Here is a 22,243-nt window from a genome sequence, read left to right as displayed (position 1 = left end):
TTTTCACGCAGGATTTTTTTTTTTTTTCAATTTTTCAATTTCCTTATTCCCATAAATTGCTCAGCAAAGATTTTTATAATTTTATTAAAATCAGTAGTTATTTCTACTTCGAAAATAAAATTATTATTTTTTTTGAAAATTTCCATTTCCAAAAAAGCTTTTTGCAGTTACATATGTATATACTTATATATTAAATAAGATAGATCAATAACAACGTGGAATCCGACTAACACCGACTGATCCACGGACGTTCACGACAACTTGTACAAATTTAACGTTGTGCTTCATTTGACTATGCGTACCCATTTAAGGCAACTCGTGTAGGTACTGCAAGTTTTTTTTTGAAACTTATAAAATAAAAACAATTTATTGAAATAAATAAATAAAAAAATAAAAAGTGACTAATGCTAATTTTTGTTTACATATAATATTAATAAGTTATTTCTTTCTTTCTTGATTATTTTTCTTATGTTTTTGCAGTATTCAAAATTTGGTGTGGTGGGGGAAGCCAAGATGTACGTAGACGGATGATTTTTTTTTTTTAAACTTTTGAATGAATTTGCCCCAGCTTTTTTAAGCGGAAAACGTTCATTTGTGAGCTTGTCGTAACTGTAAAAATTGCAGATTCCAATCTTTTTTCCATATAAATCCGTGTAAATAAATTCCCTCTTCCCCCCACACGCGTCAAAGCAGAAAAGGTAAGACAAAAGAATTTTCGTTCATTATTTTTAATCATAATATTTTTGATTTTGTATTTTGTTTTGCTTTTTTTTTTTATATTAACAAAAAAAGTTTTGGTTTTTAAACTTAATTTTAACAATTATTTTTATGCGATTTAGGAAGAAACTGCAATTACAAATGATGCAGAAGGTAAATAAAGTTTTTAACGGTTACATTTAGGAAGTTGTGACTGGAGCGTAGAAAAAACTGTTTATTGGCTAAACGACCATGACGTCATGTTAGTTCAATTTTCCATCCATTCCCGCCACAAGTAAAAACTTTCCACCAGGTTTTCCTGGCTAAGTTCCGGGAAAATCAATACAGGCTGTCCAAACATTGATTCTATATTGTGAAATCTTCTTTTTTTCTTACTCCTAGTAAGAGTAAGTGTGGCAATCGTTACGAGTTTTCGGAATTATTTAAATTTCGAGTTCTCCTGGGCGATATTACAAGGTATGTTTCTAATATCTTTTTGGAATTTACTCGAAAACAGCTGGATCAAATTTTCTACAAATTTGTTATTGCGTTGTGAAGATGTAAAGCAATCACCTTTATTTGACGTAATAAAAAAAATTGATCTTTTCATTTTTAAAACAGTCAGGGATATTTTGTACAAGTTGAAGTGGGAGGTGTTACTTAGGCACGTCGCCTGGAAGAAGACCCTGTCATAAATCTTATACTGAGTGCCCACTGTTTTTTGATGTATACTTTTTCGCATAGTTTTAAGAAAAGTAAATTAGAAGTAAGTGATCGCAGCAGAAACAGATGTGCATGATCATATCAGAGTTTTTACTATTCCTTTATTTGCATTCATGCAGATTATCGAAATTGGATATTTTCATGGAAACATCTGTTTATGGGTTTCATTTTTATGGCTAAGTGATTTTTACTAATTTGGTTATACATATCGTTTTAGGTACTTACATATGTATAAACCAATAGTTGGACTTAAAGCCCGTCTAGAAAATAAGCATTACTCTACATACGTATCTCAACCTATTTTCCGGATTAATTTTTTTTTTGTTGGATTACTTTTTGCAACTTATATTAGAAACATGTTCGTAGAAAAATCGTAATAAACTTGATATACTAAGCGTGTAGTTATGGTAAGGATTAATAAGGAGAAATTTTCAAAGTAGAATACGCTTTAGGGAGGATAGGGAATGCTTTAGGAATCTAATGTCATTACAGAGTAATGTACGGTTTTACTAACTACAGCGTTTGTATTAAGAATTAAATATGTTTTGTAATTTATGTGCAATTATTTAAGATTATTATAGTAACTTTTTGATCTAATTGTAAAATTCTTAAAGTCTGAAATAAAAGGAATAAAATATGGTAATGCCTATTTTTTTCAGGCAAGCTTTACGTCCAACTATCAAATTGTATGTCGTGGACGGAGGTAGCTTAAAAAAACGTTCTTTACTATAGATTTCTTTTATTGATCATTTTAAATAAATTGCAAGGCCTAGGCTGGGAATCGAATCCAGTTTCACAATATAAACTTAGCTTTGCGGGCCTCGCCTCCAATCGTTTGTCCACTGTGGCGCATGATGGCAAAAAAAAATTTTTTAGTTGAAATATGTATTAAGTAACATTTTATTATATTTTAAATTTAAAATTTATTTTATATGAACCTAGAAAAAAATTAAATAAAAAAAGTAAACCACTTATCTAACCTATTTCAAAATGCTAAACTGGATCAACAAGTCCTTGTAAAATTATCCCTTACAGATCCTTGAATCGTTTCTTCACCACTTTAAAAAGATAAGACTTTTTATTTTACTTGGACTTTCTTCTTAAATACTTCCATTTTGTAAAGTAATCGCCCATTTTTTTCAGGTGGGACTTAACTCTAACTTATTTAATTTACTTTTTCCGATTATGTACTTAATTTTGTATTTATTTAGTCGCCTAGATTCAATACCAGTGGATAGAATTAACCACTTTAAATTCTCAGTCAGTTTATTTCCATTTGACACCAAGCCGCTTTAATTATATTTCTTTGAAGGGGAATACTCGCATGACTTGTCTTTTCTGTTCTCAAGTTCTAACTCTCAAATTTTCTGCTGGCTCCAAATATTTAAAACTTATTTAATTCTTATCAACATCAAAGTGTTTAACACTTTGTAAAACCCTATATATATATATTTTTTTTTTTTTGAGAAATATCAGGGAACTCATCTCTGAGTTGGTTTCGCAGGGAACATCTTTAACTTCCCTTCTTCTTAAGGGCCACTTAACAAAATACCTAACAGATAGAGTACAAAGTATACATTTTCGCTATCTACAAAATAACAAGTAGAATTCACGAAATAAAGTCGCAAAAAAAAGAAAAAGGGGCAAAACTCACAAAATTAAGCAAAGGATCTTTTTTAACTTAATATTCAATTATTTACTTTTGCTTATCTATTTTTTATAATGGCCGAATAGATATCTTAGTATTTTAATGCATTTTTCAAAAATAACTCAAAACATTCATTTTTTAAAGTCAAAATTCTATGGTTTACCTATTTAACAATTACTTTAATTTGAAATGATTTTCACATATTTTTTGTCGATAGATATAACTGACGGAATTTAATGGTGTCTCAGTTAGGCGGTAGTAAGTGTAACTATCAGTTTATTTACCTGTTAATCATTAATGTCCCAACCGATACTTAACAAATAGATAACAAAACCCGTCCAAATCCTGAAGCATACAGTTAGTATTGTAAAAGTTTTTTCTATTACTGTTGGAGTAAAAGAAAGAATAAGTTTCATAGAATTTTGTCTTTCTTTCTTTCAAAGATCGTTAGAGAGGAAGTAATGTCACAAATTTTCATTATTATTTTTATATCTAAATTGGACCGGAAAGAGTTACGATCAGTTTTGAAAAGCAAATGAAAAACAAAAAATTGTTGGAAGTACGCTCGCGTATGTTCATACGTGGTGTACGCAGTTCTTCATATCCGTTGTAAACAGAGTTGCAGCTCTGTTGTAAACGGCCCTTATTAAGCATGATATCCTGCCTTACAAATAGTTTTATAGTCTTAGTTTTTCATGAGTTAAACCTATTTTAATGTTGTAAAAGTTTGTAATGGTCCAACTGACCAGTAAGAACTTATTTTTTTTACTTTCAGTATGACCAAAGACAATCTAGTTTGTAAAATACCTTTTTCGGAAAACTGCATTAAAAAGCTAAGGTTATTCTCCTTTTTTTTTAGATTATAAACTTCTTTTTTCTTTTTACTTTAACTGTTTTCGTTAATTTATATTTTGAAAAGTTAAAATTTAAATAATGATGGGTTTTATTTTTAAACGAATATATTTATTAAATAGTTACAAAAAATCATATGTGAGTTTTAGATCATTTTTCCTAGGACCTAACCGAACCACTTGGAACCAAGATATGGACCATACCGTTTGTTGGTGCTTAGAACCATACATCCAGGGAGAGTATAGAGTTTTAATCCTGCCATGAATATATTTAAAAAATTGGAGTTTTCAATAATATTCTTAAAAAACTGTAATTTTGACGTAATCCATATTTTTATTCATGAAATTCCTGCTGCAAGGCTAGTTTAAATGGCTAACACTCCTGCCTCTAAACATGCATCCTTCTGTATGCATTCTAACCATACTGCTCTACTCTAAAAATAGGGCATAATGTTTGATTATGTTGGATTTCGTGGTGTTTGCGTAGCTAGCTGCATTACTGCGGCACATTGCTTTGCTCATGAAATCTTTCATGGCCAGGAAGGCTACCGACGTTGGTTCTGAACGCTCGGGCACTCGGAAAATTTAAAGCAATACTCAGAAAATACAAACTATACAGGCAACCTTGATAGGCATTACGTGACAGTTTGCTTCTAATCAACGTAATTGAACCCATTATTGATTAAGGAAAATTCGCCAAATAATTGCAGTAAGAAGAAATATAAGTATTTTTCACACTCGGTATATATTACGTTCAAAGGTGATGAATAGATTTGACTTTATCATAATGGTAGTAGATTGCAGTAACTTACTGTTAAGGTTAGTGGCTTGCGCGCGTATTCTTAGCCAATACTGCGCAACCGCTTTGCTAAGCCAATAGTAAGTCTGCCTTAATATTTAAACTTTAACGATTTTTTTTTTCCTAACTGGTTAAATAAATTTTGGGATTTTATTTTTTCTGATAATCTTGATGGGATTTTCTTTACTAATCTAGTTTATTGTTGAAAATTGATTAAGAATTTATTTTGAAAAGAAGAAGCTAGTGAAACTTAAGGTAATGGTTTGACTTGTAGACGACTGTTTAGCAATATTGATGGTAATTCCTAATAAATGAAAACTAAATGCATTTGTTTAGATTTAAAAAATCTCAACTCTTATTTTGGTATTTTAAGTAAATCTAGAAGGTTTGTGCTCATTGGTTAGCCGGTGTATATTTGGAAAGTTAGCCGGAGCGAGACCAGTTAGAATCAATACAGAGGAGTATACCCCCTCACACAGTTGCAACCACGCCGCGTCACCCCTTCAGCACCCGGCCTGGCCTTATGTAAGACTAAAAACAAGGAGAAGGGGGAGGACGCATTCTAATCTAATTTAAGTGCCTTCCTCTCCTGGAATACCCCTTTCATTTATTATTCCTTCAAATTTGTATTTAATTATTATTATTAATTATTTATGTATTTATTAGTTATTTTGTTAATTGCGTTCTATTTAACACCTTTTTAAGAGTATGTTAGCGGCGATCCAATCATTATCACTTCTAATTGTGATTAGTATAAAACGATTATCATCGTTCTTGTTCGAATTTCTGTTTGCACTCATTTTTACTGAACATAAGCTAGTTAGAACTATATGTCAGTTAGCCTGTCATACATTTGTATCAGGTAAATAAAGTGATTCACTTTCCACCGCCCAACCGAGCAAACGTCATTCGAAAGGGTATTACATCTTTCGCACCCAATCAAACAAGTAGAAGAACCACCGGCAAGTAGCTTTAATTTTTTCTTTAAACTGGGCTAAATCTTTTTTTATTATTTATATTTAAATTTTGGTCAAACTTGATATAAAACTCTTAATCAGTGTCCAGAGATAAAGGGTCTTGAAGCCGGGTGTTAGGATCAAATATCTTTAGATCAATAAGAAATTCTTGTATTTGTATAACCGAATCGGCCTTGAAATACGCTCAAAAGAGTGCCTTACTGGCGGCCTTGTACGGCGTGTTTCCGATTCTGTATTTTCAGTTCGCTGAGAAGCTTGCTGCAGCATTTCGCTGACATCTTTTTCTTTCTTTTTTTCGTATGTTTGTTTTGGCGAAGTGGTTTCATTTTGCAATTGAGTATGTTCTATATGTTGTTAATGAATTGCACTTTTTCTATAAGTTGAGAACATTTTTTCCTGAAGCGTTACTATTGTTTAATGTGCTTTAAGGTGCTCAAGTCCTGATGTCTGAAACAGGGTGTACAAACTTCCCCCGGCAATATTACTTCTTTACGTAAAAGCTACCGCCATACACAGCGCACATCACGTAGTATTTATTTTTTTTTAAAAATGATTTAAGGCGCGTCAACATCTAAGGTTATTGGCGCCCGGAGCTTTTTTCAGTGCACTGCCGGCCTCTTGTAACAGACAACACTGTCCATCACTGGGCAATGAGCTGTAAGTAGCTCCTAGGAAGAGAAAATCTAAGGATCAGCAGCTGGATTCGAACATACGCTAACCGCATAGCTAATCCCTTCGCTATCACCCATTATTGTTATTTTTTGTGTCCACTTAATGCTGAACATAATTGTTCATGCATGTCCAAACTAGATTGGCTATACATTCTAAATACTATATGTAATATTGTGTTAAATATTATGTAATTGTTATTCCTCGTTACTCAGAACTAACTGGGGCCATCTGTTCGATTAATTAAAGGTCCTGTTTCCGTTTATTAGGGGTCTTTAAATCATAATCTAGTGTGTACACCATTGTAATTGCTCGCACCAAAATTTCCGTATTTCTGAGACATTTAAGAGAAATCTTACAAAATTCTATCAAGTGATGCTTCTATTGGAGAAATCTTCAAACTTGAACTTCTAGGGAAACATTTAACTCTAATAATATAAATATAATGATAAGAGCAAAGGTAAATGATTGGAGGAAAAATTAAATAGAACAAAATTGTTGGTAATCTGGAGAACAAGATTTATTTACTTTGTTTCAGAGCTTTTGGTAAAGTAAAATTGCAATTTAGCTATTTTCTCGTACATTATTTCATACGACAGTTTATTTGAAGTTGTTTTTTTTTCAATTACCTTGATCAAACGATATGCTCCTTCAGCATGTCAACATCAAACATGGCGCCTTTCTTTGTTTCAACTATAAATCATTTTTTAAATTTGTAATAAATCAGTATTTTTACTTGTTTCATCTCCATTAGCGACTACTTCATAAAATAGTAGTGTGTAAAGTAGTTATACACATTATTTCTGAAGAGACATCACTATGATGTAGATCTTTGGCCGAAAGCTAGTTTGTAAAGTTTTTTTTTTTAAATAAGTTTTAGTTTTTTTTAAAAAATAACTTTTGTCAAAATAATTGTAAACAATATTCAAAGTATAAATTCCATTAAAGAATTACAAAGGTTTACTTTCTTCCGAAGTTTCTTTACAATAATTATGTCCAGTTAAAATTAAATTAATTAAAAATCAAAAATAATTTTTAACAATTTCTATTTTTTTTGTGTATTTTTGTAGAAATAAATAAGCGGAATTGAACTAACACAGATAAATGTAAAATATAACTTTGTAATATAATTTTATTTTTTTAATATGCCAAAACAGGTTTTCCGTCCGCCTTTCAAACCTGGCAATATAAATAAAAAGATTTGTTCACTTCTCGTTGGTTGTTTTTGCTTTACTACTGACAGTGCGAGCGATTTCCGTTTTATAACTGGATGGCCGGATGTACCACCTTAAATTTATTACATGCTTAATATAAGCCATCTTGGTAAATTAGATCGAATGTCTTTCCTTTCGAGCAAGTGGGATTCTCTGAATAAAGAATATCCCGTAAAAAATGTTGCTTTAGGTGTAAAACTGCCTTGGAGAATAACACGACGACCGTCTAGCCTAGGCCTCTGGTCGGGCCATTGCAGAATGAATATACGCTTGTATAGCCTTTGGTTTTTTGACAATGAAGGTACTACACGTACCGAGTAACTATTTCCTGCCAGTTTGAAGGGCATATTTGGCTGAGGATTTGCCACTTTAATGAAGAAAATTTTGGGCCAATCCAGTATTACTCAGAGCTCTCTCTCTCTCTCTCTCTCTCTCTTATTTATTTAATCTGTTTATCAGGAAGGCCCAATTAGATTTAAAAAATACCAGAACTGTTAATTCCAAATTTTATATTTCTCCTTATCGAACAGTTACCTATAAAAATTCATTTCTTGTGCAATCTTCTCTTTTCTGGAATTCTTTACCTCTTACATTAATTCATAAAAGTACAATAGCTTCATTTAAAAATGCATTGTATGATTTCTTAATGCGGTCCTTCATAGAAGACGCTTCTCATTAGAGAATTTATTATTTAGTTTTATATCTATAAATTAAGTGCATTTCAATGTAATTTTTGTTATAATAATTTTACTTTTATATTGCTTTTACTTATAGAGAACTTATTGTAATTAATTTTGTAATTTAAATTTTGTTTGTTGTCCTTAAGGGATATTGTCCCAGGACAAAATAAAAGTTTCTCTCTCTCTCTCTCTCTCTCTCTCTCTCTCTCTCTCTCTCTCTCTCTCTCTGAACTCTGTACCTAAATCAGATAGAAAATATCGGTTGGGGGATTCCAACTAGAGGCTGGTAGTTGCGGTTACTTTATTTTTTACTTCCGTTTTATAAAATAATAATTGTTCTAAACTAAAATGGTAAAAATTGATATTTGAGTAAATTAGTAATGAAAAGTCAGTTCGCAAAATCCCACTTTTCTGCATTTACACCCCTCTGTTCGGGGTAGGGTTTTATTAAAAACCAAAAAAATCCATATGATCTTGAAGCTCAATAAATGCGCAACTTTTTCTGAAATTATGTGACTCCTTGATTCATTAACCATTGAAAAAAATGCTGTTGAAAATTTTAACAAAAATCATCGAGAACGAAATTTTTAGCCATTCAAGTAAAAATGACATTATTATAAGAACCGTTTTGAGGCTCAGTATTGAGCAAATTAATAGGAAATTTAATGCTCTTTCGTTTGGAATAAGCAGATTTGTTGTAGGATAAAGGATAGAAAAGTTACGGCTGTTTTTATGGTGAAAAACGCGAATATCGACGGAAAAGTTAAAAATGCAAAAATATCTTGGACAGTATTGAGAATCGGGCCAAAGTGAAGAGAATATTTTTTGTTGCATTTGAGCTGCTGAATCACCTCCCGAAGTTTCGACCACTCCTCCGTATATACCCAGTATAGAACAGAGAATTATCTTTAGAAAGCAGAACAGCAAATTGATTCATATTTCTACAGAGTAAATGTTACGACATTTTAACTTGTAGAGCCAGAAATTCTTCCAATATTTAATTATGTTAATTGCAATTTCCAGCAGTCGTGCGAGTGGTTGTTCATACCATTTTTTCCAATTTTTTTTTCTTATTATTTTTTTTTTTAGCTCTCTTTTCAAGAAGAAAATATTGATCAATACTAAAGCTAGGCTACCATCAGTTACAATGTGTTTGTACTCAGAAAATTTATGATAGAACGTGGAGAGAGGCCGATTTGCTCACAGTGTATTGATCATCGCCAGCTCACTCTACCTTCTGTTCATGCAACCAACTAGATTCTCCCTCTCATTTTGACATTAAATCCCCGAGATACCGTAATATTCAAAGATAGTATTAGTTGTAATTTATTTACTTAAATCGTTTATTATTATTATTATTTATTTGTAGGAGATAGGAGGATTCCATTAAATATTATTATTTCTAAAAAGTAAAAAAAACAAAAAAAATTGTATTAATGGGAAACACGTCGTTCTCTTAATACAGTCTTAACCATAAAGGGTTCTGCAAACCCCAAATTTCAGTGATATCATTCGATTCTAAATAACATTATATAATTTGTAAAAGATGTCACACTGAAATAACTTTCTAAGGGGAGTCTACTTCGCATCACCACCATTACACTCTAAAACGCAAACTGGTAGATCTTAAGCATTCGCAATTTTTTCTTGAAAAATAAAAATACCATTCAGAAAGAAGTGTTTTCTTTAATAGCTAAATAAAGGGCTCATTATTATGCTAAATTTTAGGCGCCACTGTAGCCGAGCGGTTAAGAGGCGAGACCTGCAAAGCTAATATGCATTGTAGTACTGGGTTCGATTCTCAGTCTTTAGGCGTTGGGTTTTATTTAAAGGTTAATAAAAGAAATTTACAGTAAAGTATGTTTGTTAGTGTCACCACCGTCATAACACCTGAAAAAATAGGCAATTACTTACTTTACTTTTTATGCTAAATTGTGAAATTCAAATTTTAATCAAAAGTGCTTCAACAATTTTTGGGAATATCTTAAATTTGTGAATAGGAGATTTTTATCATACTCCTACCCGTTTGGTACCAAAACCCCCACGTACTTCGTGTAAAGTACCATTTTTCTGTGATTCTTTTTTATTTTTTGAGATTCTTTTCACCCATATTTTCACGAACTTGCCATTTTCTAAAATTGGATTTGTAACTTTTTTTGGTCTTGTTAATTTTATTTAAAAAAATATGTCCAGGAAACATTATTTAAACGGTGATGCAGTTAAACTCTTTTCTAAAGTGGCCTATTATCTTCGGTTGTAACCTTGCAGAATATTTATGGTTAGGAAACGTCCATTACCAAATTACCAAATTGGAAGATCATCAGTTGACAGGAAGTACGACGGTACAGGACAGCTTTTCCGATTTATTAACATGACTTCTAGTTATCGTCTGATGCTTTTGACCAACAGGTGTATCCTAAAAGGTGAATTTTTAGGAAATATTTAATTTCACCTTGAAGACTGTTAACATAATCATAATTTAATGCATCGCTTTTGCAATTTGGTTTCTGCAATTAATTAAAAGTAATAATTTCCTTTTTTTCTCTTACTCGTATTTAGTGGAAGATTTCGGAAATCGTACAGGAAGTACTAAATATTTTTTAAAAGATCTCTAAAGCTATAATAGAAAATGTCGTCCGAAAGCTCTTAACTTAAAGAGAACTGTAATCGTTCAAAGGTTTCATCCGGAAACCTTCAAAAGAAAGTGCGATACCAAAGAAAAGATTTTTCATATTTACATTTTTCTCGAAAATTACTCCATTTATTTCAAACTTAAAACAAAAAAAAACTTCAAAGCTAAAACCTTATTAGAATAATTTGAAATGTTTACCAAGAATAGCATTCGTCTTAGTGCCACGAACAGATCAACCACCTACGCGGCTGATATTGAAGGTCGTTAGACGTACTTTTGCCGAAAATCTAACGACTTTAGATACGAGTATGTTTACTAGAATCATGTGCGCTGCAGACCTGAAGACTTCACGCCTAAACCTTAGGATTTCCTGCAGTGTACTGAACATGGCGCTGCATGGTGATCTTAGTTCTATTATAATAATAGCATGACAATTATATAGAATAGTGATTTTTTTTTTTTTGTTTTATTTTGTTTATTATTGATCAAATGCAATCCACAAAGGGGGTGGCCTTTGACCTGCTGCCGCCCCTTTTGCCGCCTACATGCCGCCTTCAAAAGTTCAAAGGTAGTTTCTACTGCTAACTTAGCATCGCTATTTTATTAGCAACGTAAAGATTTGACGTCTACATTAAAAAAAAAAAAATCTGGTTTTTTATCACAGTTATTCTTAGCGCTATTTATTTTTAACGAAAATTGAAAATGGACCGCCAGTTGACTAGTTCCATCATTTACAAAATCCTGTTATTATGTTCACTTTGTGCTTACTTGGTCGAACCCATTTCTTCCGCTAGATGCTGAGGTTCCGGTTCAGCTCCAACGATTTCTTTAAATTCCGTATTTGCATTACACATGCATAGATTTATCAAGTTTAATTCTCGTACAATAACATTTCGTTTCGATACCATCACCTGTGTTGTTTAGACAGATACGACAAGTTCTTAAACTTTCACTTTTTTATGAAAATGTGATCAGAACTTATTTAATTCCTTTTAATTATTATTATACACTGTAAGTGACACTCGTAGGAGTCTTGAGAGTTTCCACACCGAATTAGCTCCCAGGTTGAGTACTTGGAAAAGCTTGCCACTGTATATTTCAGGAAAATGATTTCCTCCTTTCCCCCATGAAATGTTTATGATCTAACCACCGTTTTATAGAATAATCGATTTCATTTGATATTACTAAGTAATTTTTCTTATTTCAAATCGAATTAAAGTTAACCCGTCCATGTACCTATAAATTTCATTAAACCAATTCTTCCAAAAACCAGAGTGGGTGTATATATTACTCCATTCCATTTTCGTCGCCAGTCCCTAGAGGAAACATTCCTTACAAAGCTATAGCTAAGAACTATATCTTACTCTTTCGTCTCTAAGAATGTGCTACAGAGGGGAGGTTAGCGTTCATACAAGGACAACCCCTCCTTAGTGTTAATGGACTGATACTTTGTCTGATTTTCGACTTTCCAAACAACTTTCATACTGTTTATTTAGAATATTCTTTTTTATGTCTCAGGTGCGGTACTGAGCCCTCTGTTACCATCCCACTAGCTTTATTATTGGTTGCGATAAAGAGAATTTTCGTTAAAACATTTGAGGTTTTGTATTAAATTTATTTGGAAGCAGTTAGAAGAATGAATTATAATTTCTAGCATTGCGAAAAGGTGAATTGTGATCAAAATATTTGAAAATGGAATAGAAAGTAAAAAACAATAATCCAAATTCGCATGATGCTGTCCATTTTCAAATTGTAGAGATTGTTAGATACCTCTTTTTGTTATCGTCTTTTTTGGTAAAGTAGAACTGAGAAGTGCGGAGTATGTACACTAAGTAAAGATTATAAGAGATATTTAATGAGAGGTTTTGAGGAGGGGGTGGGGCCGAGAGAGTGACCCCGGCCGAAGTATACATGCGTGATGGAGTCCGCAACTAGGTCAGGGGGGCCCCGGCAGTATCTGAGCCTCGGCCAGGGCCATTCTCCACTAGATTCTCTCTAGTCTCTAACCTATCCTGGCCGCGTACCACTATTGTAACCGTGTATTAAAATATCACAGTAAACAAATACTCAACTCCCCCCTCCCAATCTTTTAAAGAGGATACTCTGATGCGAGCACGTATTTCTCTTTCCGCGATTTAAGAAATGAAACCTGGAATTTCAGCGAAGAAACGGTTAAAAATAACAAATTTATTTGTCAAGTGTCACTTGGTTGATCTAGTCCAACAGCTGATTGCCCTAAGTTAAGTCTCTAACCCAGACATCAAATGTCAAACTAGACCCTTTTTAAATTTGTTAACAGGCATCACTAAATCATGATGCCAATCATTGCTTTTTTCTGGAAACCGCAATATAATTTTTCAGCCGAAATATTACAAGTAAAAGTGAAAGAAAAATTTATTTTGTCTTTTCTCTTCAAGATTTTTCAGGCTGGTTTTCCGTACAGCTGGATCTCCAATGAAGAGGCTGCTGATCGTATTTTCGATGAAAGTGTACTTTTCATCTTGTAAACGATGCAAATTCATCATTTTCTATAATTTTTTTGGGCTACTATTTCTTACATTTATAAAATGACTGCATTAAATGGTCCAAATAATTCATTATCCAGAATTGGGATGAAAGAAATAAATGTATAAGAATGTGAAGGGTAGAAAAAGAATAGAAGACACGGCTGCAACCGGTAATACCTGTTAGAAATAGTGGAGCTCTGAGACTAGGGGTTGGAAATTTCTTGACTAGGAGGGTAACAGAAGAGGTGAGATTGGATGCTTGTAAAGGATGGATGCTCTAACGTCCTGGAGAGTACCCCTCCTCCAGGAACTGGTCCGCTCCAGCAACTGGACTCTCTCTGCTCCAGATTTTTCCCTTCCTTCCTCTTAAACACATTCTCTACCACTCAAGAAAAACAAAAGCAACAGCTTCGATCCTCTTTGACCCCAGTCCTACATCTCTGTCTTAATATTTCGCCACAAGTGTCCCCAGGTTTTGAAGATTACATTTATTATTTGTTACCTGCATTTGTACAACAAAAGATGAAGATTTATGCATTTTGTAGTCCAAATTTAACTTTAGTTAATTTTAGATGTATAGTAAAAAGTAAAAGTAGAGTAAAGTAATGCCTGTTTTTTCAGGTGGGCTTTACGTCTAACTAGCAAATTCGGTGTCGAGGATGGAGGCGACTAGCAAACATACTTTATTGTAAATTTCTATTATTAACCATTAAATACAATCCAAGGCCTAGACCGGGAATCGAACCCAGTACCACAATACATATTAGCTAACCGCTCGGCTACCATGGCGCCTAGATCTACAAGTTTTGGAGCTCATATCATCCTAACAAAATTTTTAACTTAATTCTAGAGCTAATAATTTCTTCAAAATTGTCTTCAAAGTATTTCTCACGTTGTTTTATTTATTTATTTTTTGCGACAATCTAAGCTTCTTCGGGCGAGTAGAGTCGTTGACAGAAAATAATAAGTCATGCGTATATGATTGCTAGCAAAACAAGTTTTTGTGTAGGGCAGGCTTTCTATTTTAATGATGTATCTTAACAGCTGTATTGTATTTTTTATTTATTTATTTCATTTTTTTTCTGTAGTCGCCAAATAACGAGGTAAATTTATATTAAATTTCGAAGGAAGAAGTTCAAGTTTCAAACACTGGTGATTAAAAGTAATGGTGGATAGAGACCATTATTTAGAATACATTACTTATGTAAACATTTACATTTACATAAAAGTTTACGAACAAAATAAACAATTCTGTTTTTCTTTTGAAAACTTGCAACGTTGCACTTATTTCACAACTTTCTGCATTCATATTTTCTGCAAATGTGCCTTAGACAAACACATATATTTTCAAAAACCCTCTGACTATATTCTAAATACAATTTTTCTGATACAGAGGACTTCCAAACTTATACTTCTAGTGAAAAGTCAGCTTGGAAAATTTAACGTAATCTTATATAAGTGAAGAGAAAGTAATAGACCATAAATTATAGTATAATAGCAACAAGTGGAAAAATGTGACGTATTCGTTTTATTTAGCTGTATTATCTCATCTTTGATTGCTGGCTTTATTGCCCCGCTAATCGGCTCTACAAAGGCAAATAATTTTATTTTTTATTAGCGATAAATCACTGAAACGTTGTATTGTTGATATCACTGATAGGTTGGATATTTTAATTGATGGAATTATTCACAAGTTTCAGTATAATATTTATTTATTAATAAGAATTAACACGGTTATTCTTAAGCGGGTTAAATGAGATGCTGGTAGAAATGATGAAAAGCATCGCAAATCCGTACATGATCGAGCCTTGTAATCGCATCTAATGTGATGACACTCGTATATTACCTGTAAAACTGTGAAAGGGTTTTCTTCTAGATGGAGTTCGAGCTATTGGTGTCTTTAAATTCTCTTTTTTTTGGAGCAGAAGTTACCAAAAAGACTTTAAGCGTTGAGGTTGTCCGGATAAGCTCACTTCAAAGGTTAGCAATTGCTTAAGAGAGAGATATTAAAAAGCAATATCCTCTAAGGTTAGTTAGAAGTGTTACGATTGCGTAAAATAGATCGGAGAAATAACGCTCTCGCTGGGTAGAACAAAAAAACTGATCTCAATCTCTTGACAAGGTCTTTCTGGGTAACTATTCTTAGGAGCTGTCCTTACGGTCAAAATCTTAAACTACATGGAACACTACGACATGGATATCCTTATCAGCCAGGGTAACTGCTCCAACATCTCTAAGAAGCCAGGGTAATTAACAGGTGATGGAGGAAAAGACACCCTCCCTAGAATTTCCTAGTTACTTCAATTTGGTAAGTCATATTCAGAATAACTTGGGAGAAGAAGTTGGAGGGAGATGTGCACCAGAAAGCGTTTATACCTGATGGTTTTATAGACTCTTTCTAGAATTACTAGAACGTTGATGATAATCGGTAAAATAAAAAAACGAAGATGGTCGTCTTTCTTTTTTTTGGGGGGGAACTGTCAATCAGATTGATAGTCCCTTCGATAATTTGTTGGATTTTAATTTTAATTTGATGCAGAACCATGGCGTGTTTGACTATAACCTTGGTGTTACTCCTGACGTTTTATACAAACATCTGTATAAATATTCTACCTAATCTATGCGTACAATTTAAAATTTATTACTCTTACCTCATTTTAGTAGTTATTTTGGTACTTATACGTTAAATTGTATAGTTTTAGTTGAATTTCTTATTTTTATTACTTTACACTTTTTTATTTTGAGGTTTCAATAGTCTGAACATTCACTCAGTTTCTCTTACTACAATATTATCTAGGTTTTCATAAAAACCAGTCATTTATTAATTGTTAAGTTGGCTTCAATAAAGGTTTGCTGATATAATAGAACTTTTGAATAAGAATAGACGTTGCGAAATCCCTCATAAAATCAATTTTTATGAAATAAAATTCAAATAAACGAAACTATGTTTTAGATGGTTATAGAATATTATTATATTCTAAAAACCCTAAAAAGTAAAATTTGCTTGTATACTGTTCGGTCTTATCGTTTTTTAAATGGTTGAACAAACAATTTATTAATAGTATCTACTGTTGGTGGGTTTTAGATACTCATACGTACCTAAAATTTTGAGTTTACAGAAATTTAAAAAAATATTCATATGTAGTTGGGGCGCCACGGTTAGAGACGAGACCTGCGAAGCTAATATGTATTGTGGTACCGAGTTCGATTCCCGGTCTTAGGCCTTAGATTTTATTTAATGGTTAATAAAAGAAATTTACAGTAAAGTATGTTTGCTAGTCGCCTCCGCCAACGACACCTAAATTGGTAGTTTTGGACGATAAGCCCCGCCTGAAAAAATAGGCAATTACTTTACTTTTTATATGTAGTACATTTCGCTCACTTTAATAAAAATTGTAGGAAGAAAAGATCGTGTTTGTGTTCACTCAAGAATTTGAATACATATTTAATAGTCCCCATCAACTTCCTCAAATCATCCTCAACTTCATCTTCATTCTGGTCTTTCCACTTTTCTAGTTGCTTCTGCTTTATGCACTTAATACTTTATTATTACCAACTTTTTTTTTGCTAAAGTATTTAAAAGAATGATCTGGTTTTAAAGTAGAGGTTAGATAAGTTCTTTTACAATCTCTAATTGAAGAATACCATGCTTTTCTTTCAGTCTTTGACAAACTAGATGTCTTTTATTAGTATGAATTTATTGCATATAATTAACATAAATCATTGCTGAAAAATATGTAAAAGGAGCGTATAGAATATTAGTAAAATTATTAGAAAATAGTAAAAGAACATGAAAAACACAAATATAATTTATCAATTTATTTATTTACAATACGGGCAATCACCCAGTTACAATGAAATATAATTTAAAAGTAACATATAATATAATTTATAGAATATACATATAGAAACAAAATATATTAATAGTACAACAATAGTAAAAATAAAAAGGAAAACAATTGAGTTTAGGCTTTTTTTGAGGAATATAATAAATTGAATGATGCAGTTAAACTAAAGTATCAATTTTCCTAATTGTGTTTTTGAAACCACATTGAGATGACAGTCTTGTTTTGGCTAGCAGATTATTGCGGATCTTCATTGACAATTAACACTGAACGTACATGTCCTTGTATGGCAAACCGGTTTTATTTCTCTTCGTATGAAACAAGACGGCATTGACAATCTTAAAAAAAAGTATAATCTCAAAAAATATTTTTGAACTTTCTCTTTATCCATCAATATAAGGAAGTAGTGTTTTCGTTATGTTTTGGGGTTTTTAGAGTTTTTACCAGAATTACACATTTTGAGGTAAAAGTACATAGATTTAAGAAATGGTTTACATTTGTCTATTTGAGGAAGTTGAAGATTATTTAAAAAAAAAAAAACAAAGTTGCAGAATTTGTTGACTTGTTCAGTAGGAACAAGATTTTTGGTCAAAATCTTTTAACCAAATCAGTTAACAGATAAATCAGGGGATCTTCTTTTTTTTCTAGATTTGACTCAATGAAAATGGCCAATGATTTTCGATCAATTTGATTCATTCTGATGACGATTGTAGGCTTCTTGACGGGCATCCTGTGGAATCCCAGACCAGTAAATGGTTTGTATAAGTTTTGCCAGTAAGAAGATGAATAACATTGAAAGAAGGAAATCGGCGTTTAAGAGGGTGAAAACGCATGCCTTCATATTTTGTCCAGCAGGGCTTACCAGATTGTCGCAAGGCTGGTTAGACAGAATGGATGTGGTGCTCTAACCAACAGACTCCACAATAAATCAATGAAACTAATCATTTCAATATTCTACTGAGTTCAGTAACTTTTATTTGAAACAATTCCTAAGGAAAATACATTTAGTTCTAAGAGATTCGATGAAAAAGTTATCCTTTAAAGTAATGATTCATAGTTATGAATGGTCTTTTTTTGTAGATTAGATGAGAATTTAGAAACGGTCCTTATTCCCAGGCATCACAGTCAAAAGTGATTGTGTAGCAATCACACAGGATGCATGCAAGAGACTATATTCTTTCCTCGTGGCAATCAATCCAATATAATGTTTCCTATAAAAAAACTCAATTTGCTGGATATGAGATAAAATGTCCAATTTATTAAATGCAAAATTTATCCTAACTTTGCGAACAGTCCAAATATTGTGAATTTGTTTTTTAGATAGTTAGGATTATTGTTAAAATTTCACCTTGACATGTGCCAAGGTAATCTGAATTTGTTTCCTTGCAGCTTAGTCTCATTTAATTAGAGAGGAAATTAATACGTATTGATTTCATTACCAACTCATTCAGTGGTGGTTTTAATTTTTTGGTTAAATATATGTCTGTCTTGAATTCCAGAAAATCTGTGTAAAGTTGGAATTAAACTCAACGGAATAAAAATGGTTTTACATTTGTACAAACAAACTAACAATTTTTTAAAAACTTATTGACAACCAGTAAAGTTGAAAACAAGAAGTAAAAGGACTCTGTGCAGACTTACTAGCGTATGAGAAGGCTTATTTTCACCTTTAGTTTGATGCTTCTACCTTTCAAGAATGAGAAGACTCAAACTGTTGTCGTACCTCTAGGGCGTTACTAGCTACAGACGAGCGTCGGCAGCGATAACACAAAATAATGGTAATCAATAATTTAAAAATTAATTCAAAACAGACTACAGTGAATTGTAAAACACTCATGTTTTGGAAAGATACAATTTCAAAAATCATCACCCCCCCCAACAAATTTATTAATAATTTTTCTCTATAGAAGATGTGAATCATCTTTCTTGTCCTTTGTATTTCAGCCAGAAAATTGAAAAAACTGAATGACAAACAAATCGTATATTTTGCTTCAAGAAAGTAACATACTGTCCAAATTAACGCTACGCTATCATTTTTAAAAACTGTCTTAGCTCATCAACAATTTTAGAGGAGAAACGTCACTCGTAAATATTAATTTGTCAACATTCATTTCTTGGTGTAACAAACGCGATAAGTTATCAGCGTTATGTAGACGGCACAAGTTATTCCCAGGCACCGCAGTCAAAAGTGATTCAATGCAATCACCCAGGATGCAAGAGAATGCTTTCTTTCTTCATTTACTTTAATGTTTTTACCCTCGCAACCATTCTCAAAACATCCATCTCTTTCATTAAACTATATTTCTGCTCAGCCTTTTTTATATGTTTAAATAAGACATCGTAAAAGAATAATTCCGTGAGTTCGGTTGTGATAATAAAATCTTTTTGATATCTGTTAAGTTTTCACTCCAAACGTCAAAAATAAATTCTTACTCATTTTTGACTCGATTATTTGTTAACGGAAGTGGAAAGCACTTCAGAAATGCAGACATTAATATGCACCTAAGCATAATAATACCAAAATAAAAAGCACAGATTGGATTGCATTTATTAGATATTGATTTCTTGAAACACATATTTCGGATTTTTTTGAGTAGGCGTTATGTATGGTTAAAATGTTCTTAATATTTTAAGGTGTATTTTTTTTTTTTTTGCTAGATCTACGCTGAGTATTTGTACGTTGCTTTTTGTAGTAATAATGCAACACTAGACATACACAGACCTTGACACAAATATAATCGCCCATACTACTTTCTGTCAGTTTTGTTATTACGGCCTTTCTGCAATTTGGGTTTCCTCTCTTTAATTTCATATCTCCTCCATCCATAAAATTTTATATAAGAAACAAATTCTAACTTTATTTAAAAATAATATTTAAAACTTTATTTTCTTTTACTTTTATTCTTAGCTAGAAATAATAAAATAAAATCGCGTAGATTATCGATTTGAGTTTTCACCTGTAATACAGGTTTGGCAATTAAATCGATTTGAGGTCCCCCGAATACGACTAAAAATGTAAGAAGGTTATTTAGTCCTTCTTCCAAATCGCGGTTATACATCAAACATCTTTAAAATGTTACAGTCGCAGTGAGTAGGCTTTCTGGCCAATTCTCGTAGAATGAATTGCAAATTTAATATATAGCTACAATTCTTTGTTGATATAAATTTCGAAGAAAATTCAACAAATAGAATAGTGGTAAGAGGATGTCGTATGAGTGTTCACACCAATTTTTTACTATCTTACCTTTGATAAAGGAAGTTTTGTGAACGGGTTATTTTTTCAAAATTACTTTCACATACGAAGTACCTACAAGTTTTTGAGATCTTCTGAATGAGTAAGTTCTTCAACTTGCTAATCAAAACCTTTTAAACCAGAAATTTTTCTCTAATGAAGGAATTTTGTGGTTTTTCTTACTCTTAGTATATTAGTACCTTCTTCTTGCTCCACTTAGGAAATCTCAAAAAATGATCGGATACTGGGTAATATTTCCGATTTAGGTTTGAGAGCTGTGCAGGCTACCCTTGGCTCGTATTTAATTAAACGTAACATTGCTAAATTATTAAGCAAACATATGTTTTATTACTTTTGTTGTAAAAAAGGAAAAGAAAGATGATAGTGTTTAATAGAGTTCATGATAGTGAATTATTTATTTACAGGAAGGAACTAGTCCGTCAGTTAGGCGAAATACACCATTTCCAGTCTTTATGTAAGTTTATTGCTGCTACTGTTACCTCATCTGTTTTGATGTGACTTTTTTTTTAGAAATAATATTAATGCTAAATTAGTGTAAATTCATCTAATTAATATAAATAATAGTTTAATCCTAACGTTTAAAAAAGTGCATAAAATGAATTACTGAAAAAAATGATTGAAATTACTAAAAGATTCCCGTCACACTTTTTGTCCATCTTTAGTCACTCGGTAGTAGACTTAATTTTTTATTAGGCTTCAAAATTTAGCCCATCAAAAATTAGATTTGAAAAAAAGAAAACATTGTTATAAAGCTATTTGGATGATTCGTAACTTTCAGGACTTATTTTTAAGGGTAACTGTTGTTTATCTAAATCATATTAAGTTGCGTAATGGATGTTAAAACGTTATCTCACAGCAGAGCCATAAGTAGACTTTTCCACCTCCGTCAACTTCTGTAAGTGCATAACAAGGGATTCTTAGTCGCAAGGACTAACTACTCTTCAAAATTTTCCTTGTAAATAGGTTCTCCAAAGACAGCTCTAGAGTGGAATTTGTACATCATTGTCGCTCTGTGGAGATGTTGTTCGCACTAACTAAAAGGTCATGCATATTTCCGCAGCCGCCTATTCCCCAGATGTCGCCCAAACCAATTATTACTTTTTATGCCCTCTGTTTAATGAATTTTTCATCAAAACCTCCAGAATTTTCTTTAGCAGGATGTTAGGATAACTTTGCTCCTGTAGACCTCTTAGGCTCATATTTCGCGGAGTTAATGTTTTACATCAGAAAGAGGAGATGAAAGTAGTAGTATTGAACCCTTTGCTCCCATATGTTTTTTTCATGATACGAAGAGCAATGGATTTAATTGTTACAGATTGTTTGATGTGATTACATTTTGCAGAAATCAATTCTTACGATTGTAATCCTCATTAGAATTATATTTTAAGTGCAAATACTTTGTTGCGTCCTAGTAGAATTAAGCTGATTTTTTTGTTTGTTTTGCGAATTCAGATTATTGCATTTAAGAACTTATTTTCTAACATCACTAGAAAATGTAATGTTGGAAGAAGCTTAGTTGATTACAGGTTAACGGTTCGCATCGTAAGTGGAACGGTTGTTAGAGTGCGCTGCAACAAACTGTATCTCTCTCCTCTTTCAGCTCTCTCACTCTCTCTCTATTCCCCCTCTATTTCTTTCATTCGTCACCACCTTTGGGTAATTACGTAAACAATAGTAACGTAAGCATTCATTCTATTAAATCAGAAAGAGAGGAACTATAAATTTTTAATTATGATTTATTGATATCTT

General features: G+C 32.2%; 1 protein-coding gene across 4 annotated transcripts in view; it reads left to right on the top strand.

The window, feature by feature from the left end:
* The first annotated feature begins 487 nt into the window (after nt 1-487).
* Nucleotides 488-22,243, top strand: part of LOC141456077 (uncharacterized) — a 49,060-nt gene continuing 27,304 nt past the window's right edge. The window contains exons 1-4 of one of the 4 annotated variants that reach the window (XM_074131704.1): nt 488-698; nt 17,890-17,996; nt 18,741-19,019; nt 20,899-20,948. The gene's annotated coding sequence lies outside the window, so the exon portion shown is untranslated. Of the gene's footprint in view, nt 699-17,889; nt 17,997-18,740; nt 19,020-20,274; nt 20,577-20,898; nt 20,949-22,243 lie in introns of those variants that run through there. The other 3 variants (XM_074131705.1, XM_074131707.1, XM_074131706.1) reach the window with 3 other exon arrangements.

The sequence above is a fragment of the Rhodnius prolixus genome, unplaced genomic scaffold, assembly GCF_049639745.1.
Source record: "Rhodnius prolixus isolate KJV_2025 unplaced genomic scaffold, Rpr scaffold_4, whole genome shotgun sequence".
Taxonomy (NCBI): Eukaryota; Metazoa; Arthropoda; class Insecta; order Hemiptera; family Reduviidae; genus Rhodnius; species Rhodnius prolixus.
Note: the sequence above shows the minus strand (reverse complement) of the source record. Positions and strands in the feature narration are given on the sequence as shown.